The following is a 14,750-nucleotide window of genomic DNA, read 5'->3' on the forward strand; positions in this document are numbered from 1 at the left end:
TAGTTTTAGCCTTAAGTATCTAGATGAAAGTTGTAGATATCATTAAACCGTAAAAGTACGTCAAAAGAACAACCAAAGCTGACTTCGTATGAGGAAGTTATGATTTTTCCAATATCCGGATATAACTGTAGACAACTAAAAACTCGAAATAGAGATCGAGAGACTTTTGGCCGAAACAACCTAAATGAGAATCGAAGGTCTCAACAATTGTAGCGCAACAGTCAAAAGTCTGACGAAAATGGACATCAGATGAAGGAGTTATGGGATTTAAATGGACTTTTCCAGGTCCGACCAGTTAAAAAAACTATAATAAAAATAAATTCAAAATTAGCCAACAAATTCTAAACGAGAGTTGTAGAGCCTTTTCACACCTACACGTGCATATAAAGAATGTTGAAATCGGAGCTCGTACACAAAAGTTACGGATTTTACAAGTTCGGGACACAAAATTCGAGGCTGACTCAACCTCACGACGTGAGGGGACCAGACTCACGACGTGAGCTCGTGACTGAAGGGTTCCAGAGTGTCAGCTACGTCAAATCGTCGAAGAGGATCATGCTGACTAAGCCTCACGACGTGAGATCCTAAATCAGCCCCTATAAATAGAAGCTTAAGGGTGTCGGGTTTGGTGCTCATTTCTTCTCTTCTAAGTGTTGTTACTCTGCGTGATTACCTCGATAAGCCTTACCGAAGCCCCAATTTTTCATACTTGTGTCCCGAAGGAAGTTCTACCCTCCCGAGATTCCCGATATTCCCGAGAAAATCAACTCTTCCAAGTCGAAGTTCTGCTCGATTCTTCTATCGACTACTTCAAATCAACCAGTTCAATCAAGTGAGTTCATACCCCTATAAACTACACTTTCAAATGTTTTATAAATGCTTTTTATACACTTTTAAGGGGGGGAATACAAGTAAACACACAGTTATTATCGTATCTAACATAAAGTTTCGCTATATACTATTTTTATCAAGTGAATCATATGTGATTCATAACTACAACATAGGAACTTTTGTATGCAATATGTATCCATGATAACATCTTGTCTTTTGGAAATAAAACATGTTTATATATATATATATATATATATATATATATATATATATATATATATACGAATCAAACACTTTATTTATACTTTAAGTATATGTGCTCATTTATGTAACTTTAAATGTTATACTTTACATAACAAGTGAGCATTACACTAGGATTTACTATACGAACGAAACCCACACTTGGATAAACTATAATAGGTATAGTTTACGAGAAAATCATGAACATTTACATACTAGATACACTATATCAGATATTTTCATACACAAGAACAAATGGACATTTTCATACGTAAACCTGTTTTATACTAAGTTTTGTGAGACATTTCACGTACTTTCGCGTATGAATTTTAAGTCCTGTATTATATACCATAATCCCTTGTAGGGGGAGCGTGATTCTTGTGTATAGATCTATACGGGATTGACAATCCCGCACCTAAGCTGTTAGTTACAGCTAAGCCGGCAAGCCTGGGGTGACAAACATCATAACTTTCCAACGCCTGAAAAACGTTGTTATAGGCATCCTGGTCAAATAGTATGGTTATAAGACTCACATGGAGCACTAAAAACACATTGATTTACGAGGTTTTTCAAATGCCTTAGCGATTTATACATAAACCTACTAATTTAGGCATGAAAAGCACTATTGCATTACAGTTTTAGATCATTTAAACTACCATTTACTATAGTAGAAAATATGGGATTTTCTAGGAACATTTAAACATGTACAAACCATTTTCATTCTATTTCATACAAACATTGTCACTAAATACTTGTATTTCTCAGGGATTCAGTAATATAGGTAAACTACCGCTTTTGAAGAAGGGACGCCGCGGCGTTAGTTTAATTTTATTTTGACATCATATTGTAATTTCTTTTGAAACAAGTACTTTCTACAATGTAAACTTTCAAATTATATATATGATAGTTGTGTTTCTTTTTTTACTATGTATTCAACTGTTTCGATACTACATGAAGTCATCCGCCCTCGAACGATTCCGCCGTTCTGGTTTGGGGGTGTGACAATGAACTCGTAGCCTTTTTCATGTAGGCATTGTATTAATATGTTTAGAAGGATGTGTTATGTTATTTTACACTATGTAGTCCTAAACAAGTATGTATAACATAGTGTATTAGTGTAACTTGTTCCTAAAATCCTACATATTTTCAAATTATAGAGAGTGATCGATTCTACAAATCCTACAGATTTCCAATTTATAGAGAGTGATCGATTTCAGAAATCCTACAATTTCCAATTTATAGGAGAGAGATAACTAAAATCATACCGATTTCAAAAGAGAATTGAAATCCTACCAATTTCAAATAATAGGGTGAGAATTGAAATCCTGTTGATTTCAAATGATAAAGAAGGGACTGAAATCCTTCTGATTTCTTCAACTGGTTTCTTATGTTTGATCGTTTCTCTTCTTCATATTATTCCCCTTTCGTGGGTTCTGTAGATGGTTCGTACTTGGAAGGATTCTTGTGATATTTGAGAGAGGGGGGAGACAGAAGTTTGGAATTTATTGAGCGATTGACTAGAAACTTATGGGTTTCTCTGCTACAAAGGTAGGAGAGCTATTACTTCTTTGGATTTAGGCGAACTAGCAAAATCTAAATGTTATCCCATATTTTTTAGTATTTAAAATGTATACGTTGTTTTGGGGTTGATATAATGTTTCTAAGGTAGTAGGTTTCTACAGCGAATCTTGAGAACATTCTTTAATCTCTAAAACTCTCAACCATTGTAGTCTGTCAAACTCCTTGCTCAAGGTTGGTCGTGCACCGACCCAACCATAAATAACATAGGCATACGTTATAGGTTTAATTGTAGTATGGCATATGTACGGTACTAAAATCAATTAATGTAATTGACCTAAAGGTTAAAGTTGGTAGTTTTAGTTGGAGGTTTGTTAGTATTTTATTAAGTGTTCGCATCACTAGTCAGAGTATATATATATATATATATATATATATATATATATATATATATATATATATATATATAACTCTTATATATTGAGGTTTGTTAGTATTTTACTAATGGATTTAAGTCGATCCTACGAAGATCGAAGTGGTCAAGGATTGGAAAGCACCAACGACGCCAACCGAAGTATGCCAATACCTAGGGCATGCGGTCTATTATCGTAGATTCATCAAGAATTTCTTCAAAATAGCTAAGCCTCTCACCGTTCTAACCAAGAAGGACAAAAAGTTCGATTGGGGAGACAGATAAGAGTCTGCCTTCTAGAAATTGAGACAATTGTTGTGTAATGCACCACTTTTATCTCTTTTAGAGGGAGCATAATACTGTTGGATAAGGTGTCTAAGTCCATAACTACTTCTGGTAAGTACTTGACCCGACCCGGCATGGTCCATTTGGGTTGCATGGCACCATGCAATTGGATAGACTAAATGAGAGAAATAACACTTGGAGATTATTAATATATTATAAGTTCTAATATATTAATAACATTATTTGATTTGTTTGATCAAGAATTTATTTAGAATTAATTAAGTGATCAAAAAGATAACTAATTAAATATATGAGTTGATTATGTAAATCATCCATATCTTGTATAGTGGGCTAAGAGGCTCCATGGATTATCAAGTTAGGTTCCACCCATAGGATGCTCCATGGGAGTTACAAACCCATGGTTCATGGAAATGAAGAGTCATGACACATTAGGATTTACATGGTGTAACCCTAGATGTGTCAACACTATATAAGAGTCCCATTCTCCACCAAAATCGGCTACACATATGAAACAAGAGGGCTAGGCCGATTTTAAGAAGTGTGTGTTCTCTCAAAAGTCTTTCCAAGAGCATTTGGTGTTGTGTGAAGCATTCGAGGCATCACACTTGGGGTGCTAGGCTCACAAGGTTTCAAGGAACACTTTCAACAACAAGGTATGTAGTTCTATCTTTTATACAAAGAAAAATTGTACCCCATGTTTGCTAGATAGGTTCATAACCTTGGAAAACAACTTTGCATGATAATTAGACAAACATAGATCCAAGGTTATTAGGGTTGCATGTACACTTAGGAAGTGTTAGAATGCTCAAAACCCATCAGTGGTATCAGAGCCTAGGCTAGCTTATTTGATTTTTGTGCAAACTGCTTGAAAAATCAAGTTTTCTACTTTCTGCCAGTATGAACTCATCGTGTCCATGGGGGGACTCGACGAGTCCATGACCAAATGCAAGCTACTCGTCGAGTCAGTTCTTGCACTCGACGAGTAGAGGCTGCAGTTTTCAGAATTTCAATTTTTGTTGCTGGAAATGGACTAGGAACATTAACCTAAACTGTTTTGGTACTTGAAAACTTGTTTTAGATGGTGTAATGTTCTTGCTAATCCATTTACAAAAACAAGTTATCAAAATTACAAAGTTTTATGTGTAATTTTTGATTCATGAAAGTGTTCATATTCATGTTCTTGATCTTATGATGTTTAGATGATCATAGGAATTGTTTGTAACCTATGTGGTAGATTAATTCTTGATCATTATGTGTTTTAATGGAGTCCATAACTTGTCCTCAAGTTATGGAAAACCAAAAGTCACAGTTCTTTAAAACCATTAAAAGTACACATGGGTTATAAAATGAAGATTCTTCATTTTTAATACCCTAATTAACTCATAAGTTACAAGAAATGAAAATTTTTGAAAGTTTACAAAACTTGCCCTCAAGTTTTGGAACAAGTAAAGTCATGTTGAAACTTTAGTTCCAATCCTTAGAATTTTAAAAGTTAAAATTCAACCCTTATACTTATAATATTATAAGTTAATAATAATAATAATAATAATAATAATATATATATATATATATATATATATATATATATATATATATATAAGATTAAAGTAGTCTTACCGCTAGTACGCCTCATTCACGAAGCCAGTCTATAAGGTGGGTATAAGGTTGTTGCCTATAAAATGGCAACTTAATGGGTGTCCACTCTCACCCACCGCTTGCTTGACTGGTGGAGGGTCGTTAGCCAAACAGGTAAGACAAGGACTTATAAATTCTCATTAAAAGTATGATGAATATTATAAAGTAACTAAATGCTTTTATTAAATTCCCAATCTTAGTTACTTTAGGAAAAATGTGAATAAGGTGTTAATCCATGAAATTACACTTTACACTTTGTTTAAGTCGTTGGTGGAGCGTGTGTGGTTAACTGGCACACTAACTTGGACTTAAGAAGGTAGGTAAAGGGTGACTTAAGGTTTATCATAGTATCGGTGGAGCATGTGTGGTTTACCGATACATCGATTGAGTGATAAACTTTAAGGGTACCAAGTGATTTGTATGGTTACTTCACACCTCGTTTTGTGATCCTCGATATCCCAGTCACAAAACTTGGGGGGCACACTCTAGATTGAAACATGCCTTTGAAAAGTTCATTGAATCTCAAAAGAATCTAGGAATTTCTAAGAACCAATCAAAAACCTAATATTTAATATTTCGGTTTTTGAGCTGGAAATTGGTGAATCGTCATTCACCTACCTTTCAAATATGTTATAGCTTGGATTACGGCATACCTCTTCCAAGTTATAATATACTGTGATTGGATCCTAGCCTTAATATTACATTTGGGTGTTTTATTAAGGACTCTCGTAATATCTAAACTAATCTTTTCCTCTTCCTTCAGATGTCTTCAAACAATGCTGCTTCTGGCTCTAATCCTAATGGCTTCTTTACCCTTATGAACTTGTGTGGGAAAGTCACTTTTGATGGATCCAACTTCAATGAATGGATCAGAAACATCAGGAGCTTAAGTAGATTGATGAGACCACTACAACTCCCCAGGAGATCGCTGACTTTCAGGCACATGAAAGGGATGCTACCAAAGTGGCATGCATCATGATGGCCACGATGAGAGCGGAACTCCAAAAGTCCTATGAGGACTTCTACCCTTTTGAAATACACCAAGATCTGATGGAAAGATACCATCAAAGTGCAAGACAAGAGAGGTATGAAATCATCTGCTCCATGTTAACAACCATGATGAAGGACGGAGAATCCGTCACGAGCCACATGCAGAAAATGAAAAGGTATGTGGATCGGTTGCTGAAGCTTAATGTGAACTTCCCTAAGGAGCTTGCAATAGATATCATTTTGCACTCCTTACCATCGTGCTATGATCAATTCCGCATGACATATCACATGAATAAGGAAGAGGTCACACTCAGCAAACTTCAGGGTCTTCTCAAGACCGCAGAAATAGGTCTTAAGGGGAAGTCGGTTGTTAACACTCCTACTCCAAACTCGGCTCCGGTTTTAGCAATCGGGAAAAGTCGAGGGAAGAAGAGAAAGAGCTCTTCGAGGGGTACCAAGGCTAGGACCCTTGATGGCTCTTCTTCAAGTGGAACCAAGAAATGTTTCGTCACTCCTTCTTCTGACCCAAAAGAGGTTGAATGCTTCGATTGCCATGAAAAATCACATTGGAAGCGAAACTGCCCAAAATACCAGCAAGATGTGAAGGATGAGAAAGTTAAACCCAACCATGCAAGTATTTACACTATCTTATCTAATAACTCACCCCATTCTCACTCTTGGGTCCTTAAAACCGGTTGTAGTATTCATATCTATTCTGATTTGTAGGGACTAAGAAGAAGTGAGAATGTGGAGCAAGGAAGAATAAACTTAATCATGGGGAATAGGAAAGCTTTACCTGTCACCAAGATTGGAGTTTATACTTTATCGCTAAGTACTGGGTTTAGTTTAGATTTGAATAAGTGTTGTTATTCGCCAGAAATGGCAAGAAATATTATTTGCTTTCATGCATTGTATAAACAAGGTTTCACCTTTTCATTTGATAAGGAAGTTGGTTCGATTAATGCTTTCTTTAATAATGTTCTTTATTTTAAAGAATTACCTTGTGATGGCGTGTATGAAATAGTATATGTGGTTGATAACTTAGGAAATAATATATTGTGTATTGATTTTGTTAATAATAACTTGGATAAAGCATCATTTTGGCATTGTCGTCTTGGACATATAAGCAAGAAACGCATAGGCCAACTCCAAAAAGATGGAGTGTTGGAGTCATTTGACCTAAAGTCAGATGATAGTTGCGAATCATGCTTACTTGGAAAAATGACAAAGTCAGACTTCACAGGTTCTTGTGAGAGGGGTGAAGGTTTGTTGGATCTTGTACATACGGATGTGTGTGGGCCATTCAAAATGCCACAATGGATGCTAATCGTTATTATTTGACTTTTGCTGATGATTATAGTAGATATGGATATGTCTACTTAATCAAGCATAAGTCAGAGACTTTTAAAAGGTTTAAGGAATTTAAACAGGAAGTCGAGAATCAATTGGGCAGGAACATTAAGATGCTTCGATCCGATCGAGGTGGTGAGTATCTTAGTTCGGGGTTCCTTGACTATCTTAGGGAATGTGGGATTGTCTCACAATTGACACCTCCCAGGACACCACAGTTGAATGGTGTGGCTGAGAGGCGTAATCGAACCTTGTAGGATATGGTTCGTTCCATGATGAGTCGAGCTTCGCTACCAATCTCATTCTAGGGGTATGCCTTAGAGACTGCCGCCCATATCCTTAATCTAGTCCCTACAAATAAAGTTGCCAAAACTCCTCATGAGATGTGGACTGGTAAAGTACCCAAACTAGACCACATCAATATTTGGGGTTGCGAGGCTTTCGTCAGACGCGAGACTCATGATAAGCTCGAACCTCGAAGCGAGAGGTGTATTTTCATCGGCTACCCACAAAGATCCTTTGGTTACCTCTTCTACAGACCTAATGATAATGTGGTCTTTGTAGCAAGAAGAGGAGTCTTCCGAGAGAGAGAGAGAGAGAGAGAGAGTTTATAAGCCCAGGAAACAGTGGGAGGCAAGTTGATCTTGAAGAAATTCAAGAGTCAAGCGGTGAAGGAACTTCAAACCCTAGCCCTCAACTTGAGGAGGAAACTCCTGTTGAGCCAATTGACGAGTCTGTACCTCTGAGACGTTCCACGAGAGTTAGGAATACACCTAAGCATTACTATGGTTTCCATATTACTGCGGAAAGTGATACACTTATTTGTGATGAGACACTGATAGGTCTGGATGAACCTAACAGCTACGCGGAAGCCATGGTAGGCCCTGAGTCAGCCAAGTGGAAAGAGGCAATGGATAACAAGATACAGTCTATGTGTGACAATCAAGTTTGGAACTTGGTTGCGAATGTACTAGGTCGTAAGACAGTAGGGTGCAAATGGATCTTCAAGAAGAAGACTGACATGGATGGTAATGTACACACTTATAAGGCTCGACTGGTTGCAAAGGGCTTCTCTCAAACTCCTGGAGTGGATTATGATGAGACTTTTTCTCCAGTAGCCAAGATTAAGTCTATTAGGGTTCTGTTAGCCATAGTTGCATTTCATGACTATGAAATATGGCAAATGGATGTCAAAACCTTTCCTTAATGGAAAGTTGGCTGAGGATGTCTACGTGAGTCATCCAGAGGGTTTTGTCAATACAGAGTACCCTAATAGAGTGTGTAAGCTTGAAAAATCCATTTATGGGTTAAAGCAAGCACCTCGCAGATGGAATCTTTGCTTTGATGAGAAAGTCAAGGAATTTTGATTTTCTAGTAGTGAAGATGAATCTTGTGTGTATGTCAAGGCTAGTGGGAGTATAGTTAGCTTTTTGGTATTGTATGTGGATGACATACTACTCATAGGAAATAACATCCCAACTCTGCAGGAAGTTAAGTCCTGGCTTGGGAAGTGTTTCTCTATGAAGGACCTAGGAGAAGCTGCCTATATTCTAGGGATAAGGATCTTGAGAGACCGGAGTAAAAGACTAATTAAACTTAGTCAGAGTACCTACTTAGATAAGGTGTTGAAGAGATTCAGCATGCATGACTCCAAGAAAGGAGAGTTACCCATCCAAAGTAATGCCAGATTGAGTAAGACACAAAGCCCTAGTACTGAGGCTAAGATAGCCGAAATGAGTCGAATACCTTATGCTTCGGCTGTAGGATCGATCATGTATGCTATGATGTGTACTCGACCTGATGTAGCCTTTGCCTTGAGCATGGTTAGAAGGTATCAGGGGAACCCTGGAAAGGCACACTAGACTATGGTAAAGAATATCCTCAAGTAGCTACGAAGGACTAAGGACTGGGTCCTTACCCTCGGTGGGAGTGATGACTTGAGAGTTGTAGGGTATAGTGATGCTAGCTTTCAGACTGATATGGATAATTTCCACTCTCAGTCAGGCTGGGTCTTTACTCTAAATGGAGGAGCAATTTCTTGGAAGAGTTCCAAGCAAGAGACAGCAAAGGACGCGATATGGCTGAAGAACTTCATTCGAGACCTTGGAGTTGTTCCAGCTATTAAAGAGCCAGTGTAAATTTTTTGTGATAATGAAAGTGTTGTTGCCTTAGCCAAAGAACCAAGGGATCACAGGAGATCCAGACACATCAACAGAAAATACCATTTTATCAGACAACGAATAGAAGAAGGACTCCTCATGGCAAAGAGGGTATCATCGGATGAGAATCCAGCAGATCCCCTCACGAAGGGACTGACTCGGGTTAAGCATCTCCAGCATGCTCGGAGCACAGGGCTGAAGGATGATATTAGATTTAGTAGTTAGATAACCTCGAAATTTGTAAAGTGTAATTGACATTAGATGATCAATAAAAGGTGTTTTATTTATGAGTAAAGTGTTGCTATCTCTTGTCGATCGTTTACTATATTACTTTTGCATGTTTTGACTTCCAAAATAATTATGTTTGGTATATCATATTATTCAAACCTCCAAAGTCGGTCATATGTCGGAAGTAGGTATGAATCAAGACTGTCATGTTTGGTTGCAGAGGTCTAAGATGTTGGACATGGCTACGACAATCATGAGTGCTCATAAGTTCTACGCATTGGACTCAACCCACGCTCACTGGAATCACTTCATGGAATTTATCTCGAGTGATCGTGAGACGGTAATATCATATAAGTCTTCAAACCTAGAGATATGATTTGTTACTTACGAGTTGGTTGTGCATTGATTGTACGAAAACACATTAGTAACTCAATGTTATAAAACGTGCTTTTGTGTATAATTCAATGAGTGGTAGAACAAACATATGAGTCGAAGTTTATCTGTTCCTTCTTGGATTATAAGTTAATATCTGGGCCCCTTTATGATTTTGTTTTGACCTATGTACCGGGCCCGGTCAGAACTAAGTTGATGTGTTCAATTAAGTTCTTTGTCAAACAAATCAGGAATCGGGAAACAAACTGTTGGACAATAAGTAAGACATTGTTCCATGTAATTGTCCGGCTGATATCTAGAACAGAGGATTATATGATCACTTATCTTAAATGGCGTATCAACATTTTCTCAGTTCCTAGAGACCTTGAAAGAGCTACGATTGTCGATTGGTTCCTGAAGTATTGCAGTTATAGTTATTAAACTTATCCAAGTGGGAGACTGTTGGATAAGGTGTCTAAGTCCATAACTATTTCTGGTAGGTACTTGACCCGACCCGACATGGTCCATTTGGGTTGCATGGCACCATGCAATTGGATAGACTAAATGAGAGAAATAACACTTGGAGATTATTAATATATTATAAGTTCTAATATATTAATAATATTATTTGATTTTGATCAAGAATTAATTTAGAATTAATTAAGTGATCAAAAAGATAACTAATTAAATATATGGGTTGATTATGTAAATCATCCATATCTTGTATAGTGGGCTAGGAGGCTCCATGGATTATCAATTTGGGTTCCACCCATAGGATGCTCCATGGGAGTTACAAACCCATGGGTCATGGAAATGAAGAGTCATGACACATTAGGGTTTACATGGTGTAACCCTAGATGTGTCAACACTATATAAGAGTCCCATAACCTTGGAAAACCACTTTGCATGATAATTAGACAAACATATATCCAAGGTTATTAGGGTTGCATGTACACTTAGGAAGTGTTAGAATGCTCAAAACCCATCAAATACTTTATAGTATTATGCAATGAATCATACCAAGGTTTAGGATGAGTAATAATGCAAATGAATTAATTCATTTCATATGCATGCAGACAACTTAAACCAAATGAGGACAACTGCACAACCCATGACTTAGATTCTGGAGCAGTAGTGTTCGCGTAAAATTTTGCAGGCACTACCTATACGGGAAAAAGTGTTTCGCGTTCACTTACCGCAAAACTCTTAAACACATCTTCGACCAGAAGGAGCCTAACATGAGACACAAAGGTGGGTTAAATTTCTAAGTGATTATGAATGTGAAATTCATTATCATCCTGGTAAAGCAAATGTCGTAGAAGATGATTTGAGCAGGAAATAGCGATAAAAACCACTTCCTATAAAGGCTTTAACCCTAACCATCAACTCTAATATCACCACCCAAACTCGAGATGCTCATCCCCAAGCACTCAAAGCCGAAAATATCGTAGAATAAAATCATTGAGGTATGGACAAATAGTTCGAACTCGAGGAAGATGGAACACGATATTTTATGAATAGAATTTGGACCCCAAAGTTTAGTGAAGTCAGGAGTCTAGTTCTAAACAAATCTCACAAGTCGAGATATTCAATACATCTCGGATAAGATAAGATGTATCTCGATCTCAAGAAGCTTTATTGATGGCCAAATATTAAGGTAAATATTCCTACATATGTCGGTAAATGCTTGACTTGGTCTAAATTCAAAGTAGAATACTAGAAGCTATCTGATATACTACAACAACTGTCAATCTCAAAATGGAAATGGGAACCGATAACCCTGGACTTCATAATGAAGTTGCCAAAGAACTTTAAGCGGTCATGACACCATTTGGGTAGTGGTTGACCGTTTGACTGAGTCCGCTCACTTCCTAGCCATCAAAGAAACTGATAAAAGGAGAAACTCACTAGGACGACAGGACCTACCTTAAGGAAATACTTAGACTGCATAGTGTGCTAATATTTATTATCTCGTACAGAGATAACAGATTCACTTCTAGATTCTAGAAATCATTGCAGAGGTCCCTAGTAACCAAAATCGACATAAATATTGCATATAAGCTGCAGACATATGGCATACTGCAAACCTCACCAACAAGAATATATAAGAGTAATTTATGTGTTTCACTCGTGCTTTACAAGTGAATCACATGTGATTCATATGTGAATTACATGTGATTCACATGTGAATCACATGGAATTCATATGTGAATTACATGTTATTTACATGTGAATTACATGTAATTTATAGGTGTTTCACTCGTGATTTACATTTGAATCACATGTGATTTATATGTGAATTACATGTGATTTACATCTAAATCACATGTAATTCGTACGAGAATTACATGTTATTTACATGTGAATCACATGTAGTTCATATGTGTTTCACTCATGATTTACATGTGAATCACATGTGCTTCTTATGTGAATTACATGTGAATGAGATGTAATTCATATGTAAATTACATGTTATTTACATGTGAATCAGATGTAATTCATATGTGTTTCACTTGTGATTTACGTGTGAATCATATGTGAATTACGTGTAATTTACATGTGAATCACATGTAATTCATATGTGATTCATTTGCAATTTACATATAAACTAAACTTGAGTGCCTTTAAACATGATCATATAAGTAACTTACTTCGAGCAAACAGGGAAACGGAAAGACAGATTCAACAATGCAATCAAACACATAGCTCTGGTGGTAACATCCAGTGTGTGGTATTTGATTGCAAGTTTAAGATCATCATTTTCAGTTACCTGTTCATAAAAACTCAAAAATTAACAAATATACCACATGCATAATATGTCAATTGTCATAAGAAAGATAGATAAAGAAAACTCACAGTTCTAACAATCAAACACATCGATAACATCATATTCAGTTAGGTGCTTATAAAAATTAAATAATTTACAAATATATCATATGCATAGTATGTCAATTGTCATTAGATGACTTATTTCAATGAAAATGTAAGAAAATTAAATCAAGGCAATGCGGAAATGCGTTGGAAGCACATAATCACTTTTGAAAAAAATTGAAACTATCAATTAGATATAATATGTACGTAGATCTCGTATTTTAAAACTAAAACCTACAAATATTTATGGAACACACCTGGTTCACGTTCACTATGAATGAAGATGAACCTCGAGATCATGCATATGATTTGATTCCTCGGTGTCGTGACTGTCGATATAGTAGTGATCATAGACAGCGAGTGTGATGGAAATTGGAGTAGAAAAAGGGGAATGAAAGTTCGGGATCAGATAAACCAGATCTAGCAAACCAATCTTTGATTTACAAAAATCAAGTTCCGTTAATCATCATATATTATTGAATCTTCGGGATAAAAGTGCGAAAACTTCATAATCGACTATAGATGTTGACAATGGAAGAAATTCTGATGGTTGTGAAGGTGTGTGTGTGTGTGTGTATGTATGTGTGTGTGTGTGAGAGAGAGAGAGAGAGAGATGTGAGGACTAATGAGAAATATTGAAATAGGTTTTTAAATAAGTTAATTTAGTAATTAGGAAATAATTATTATTATTGCCTAATATGCCCCTAAGATTAGTTTTCAAAAGTCGAAGACAACATTGAAATTGATGATAAGTACGAAATTGTCATCTTTGATCTGGGCCATTAAAAACTTTGATCTTAACGTTCCACTTTTAGTTCTCGGGTTCTTGAGAATATATTAGTTCTCAAATGATCATTCATATATATATATATATATATATATATATACACATACACACACACACAGAGAGAGAGAGAGAGAGAGAGAATGGAGTGTGTGACTGTTATGTACCTAAGCTTAGGTATAGAACTTTTTAAATGACATATTATTAAACAAAACAAATCCAAAATTATTTTATCTTAATTTTGTTTTAATAGAATACCATTGAATAGAGTTAAATTATGGATGGGCAAAGGTCGATTATTTATACTTTTATTTTAAAAAATCATTGAAGTTTATAGGAAATATTTTTTTAACGTATATAACTCAAATGTTTGATCCTTCAATTGTTAAACTATATCCAATAATTTGTGAATACCTAGAATGATTTTGTATGTTATTCATTTATGTTTATTCTATTACTTTTCTTTTAAAATTTGGTAGGGTGAACAATGCTCATGGATTTTAATACTTTAAATTCTTAGACATATTTAAGAATAAAAAAAACATAAATTCGATGATTTTAGTAGTCACATGATTATATATAAAACCCACTAAACTATATAATTTTAATATATATATATATATATATATATATATATATATATATATATATATATATATATATATATATATATATATATATATATATATATACACACGAATTATTATATTTTATTTATTATTCTTCCTTAAACGCCATTATATATAGAACCATCTGAAGCTTAGTTTATTGGATAGGTTATATCACGATCCGTTGCAAGGTGGAAAAAAACTAAATGCAAAATGTATCCACATGAACAAGAATGATCATCTTTTATTCTTTTTTTTTTTTTTTGTAATTTTAATTGTTATTTATTAATAATTTATTTATTGAAGAATTATAAAAAATATATTAAAATATCTGGCGTTTGATTCTTTACAAATAATATATATATATATATATATATATATATATATATATATATATATATATATATATATATATATATATATATATATATATAAAGATATATTTT

Source organism: Lactuca serriola, chromosome 8, assembly GCF_051521515.1.
Source record: "Lactuca serriola cultivar US96UC23 chromosome 8, Lser_US96UC23_V15, whole genome shotgun sequence".
Lineage (NCBI taxonomy): Eukaryota > Viridiplantae > Streptophyta > Magnoliopsida > Asterales > Asteraceae > Lactuca > Lactuca serriola.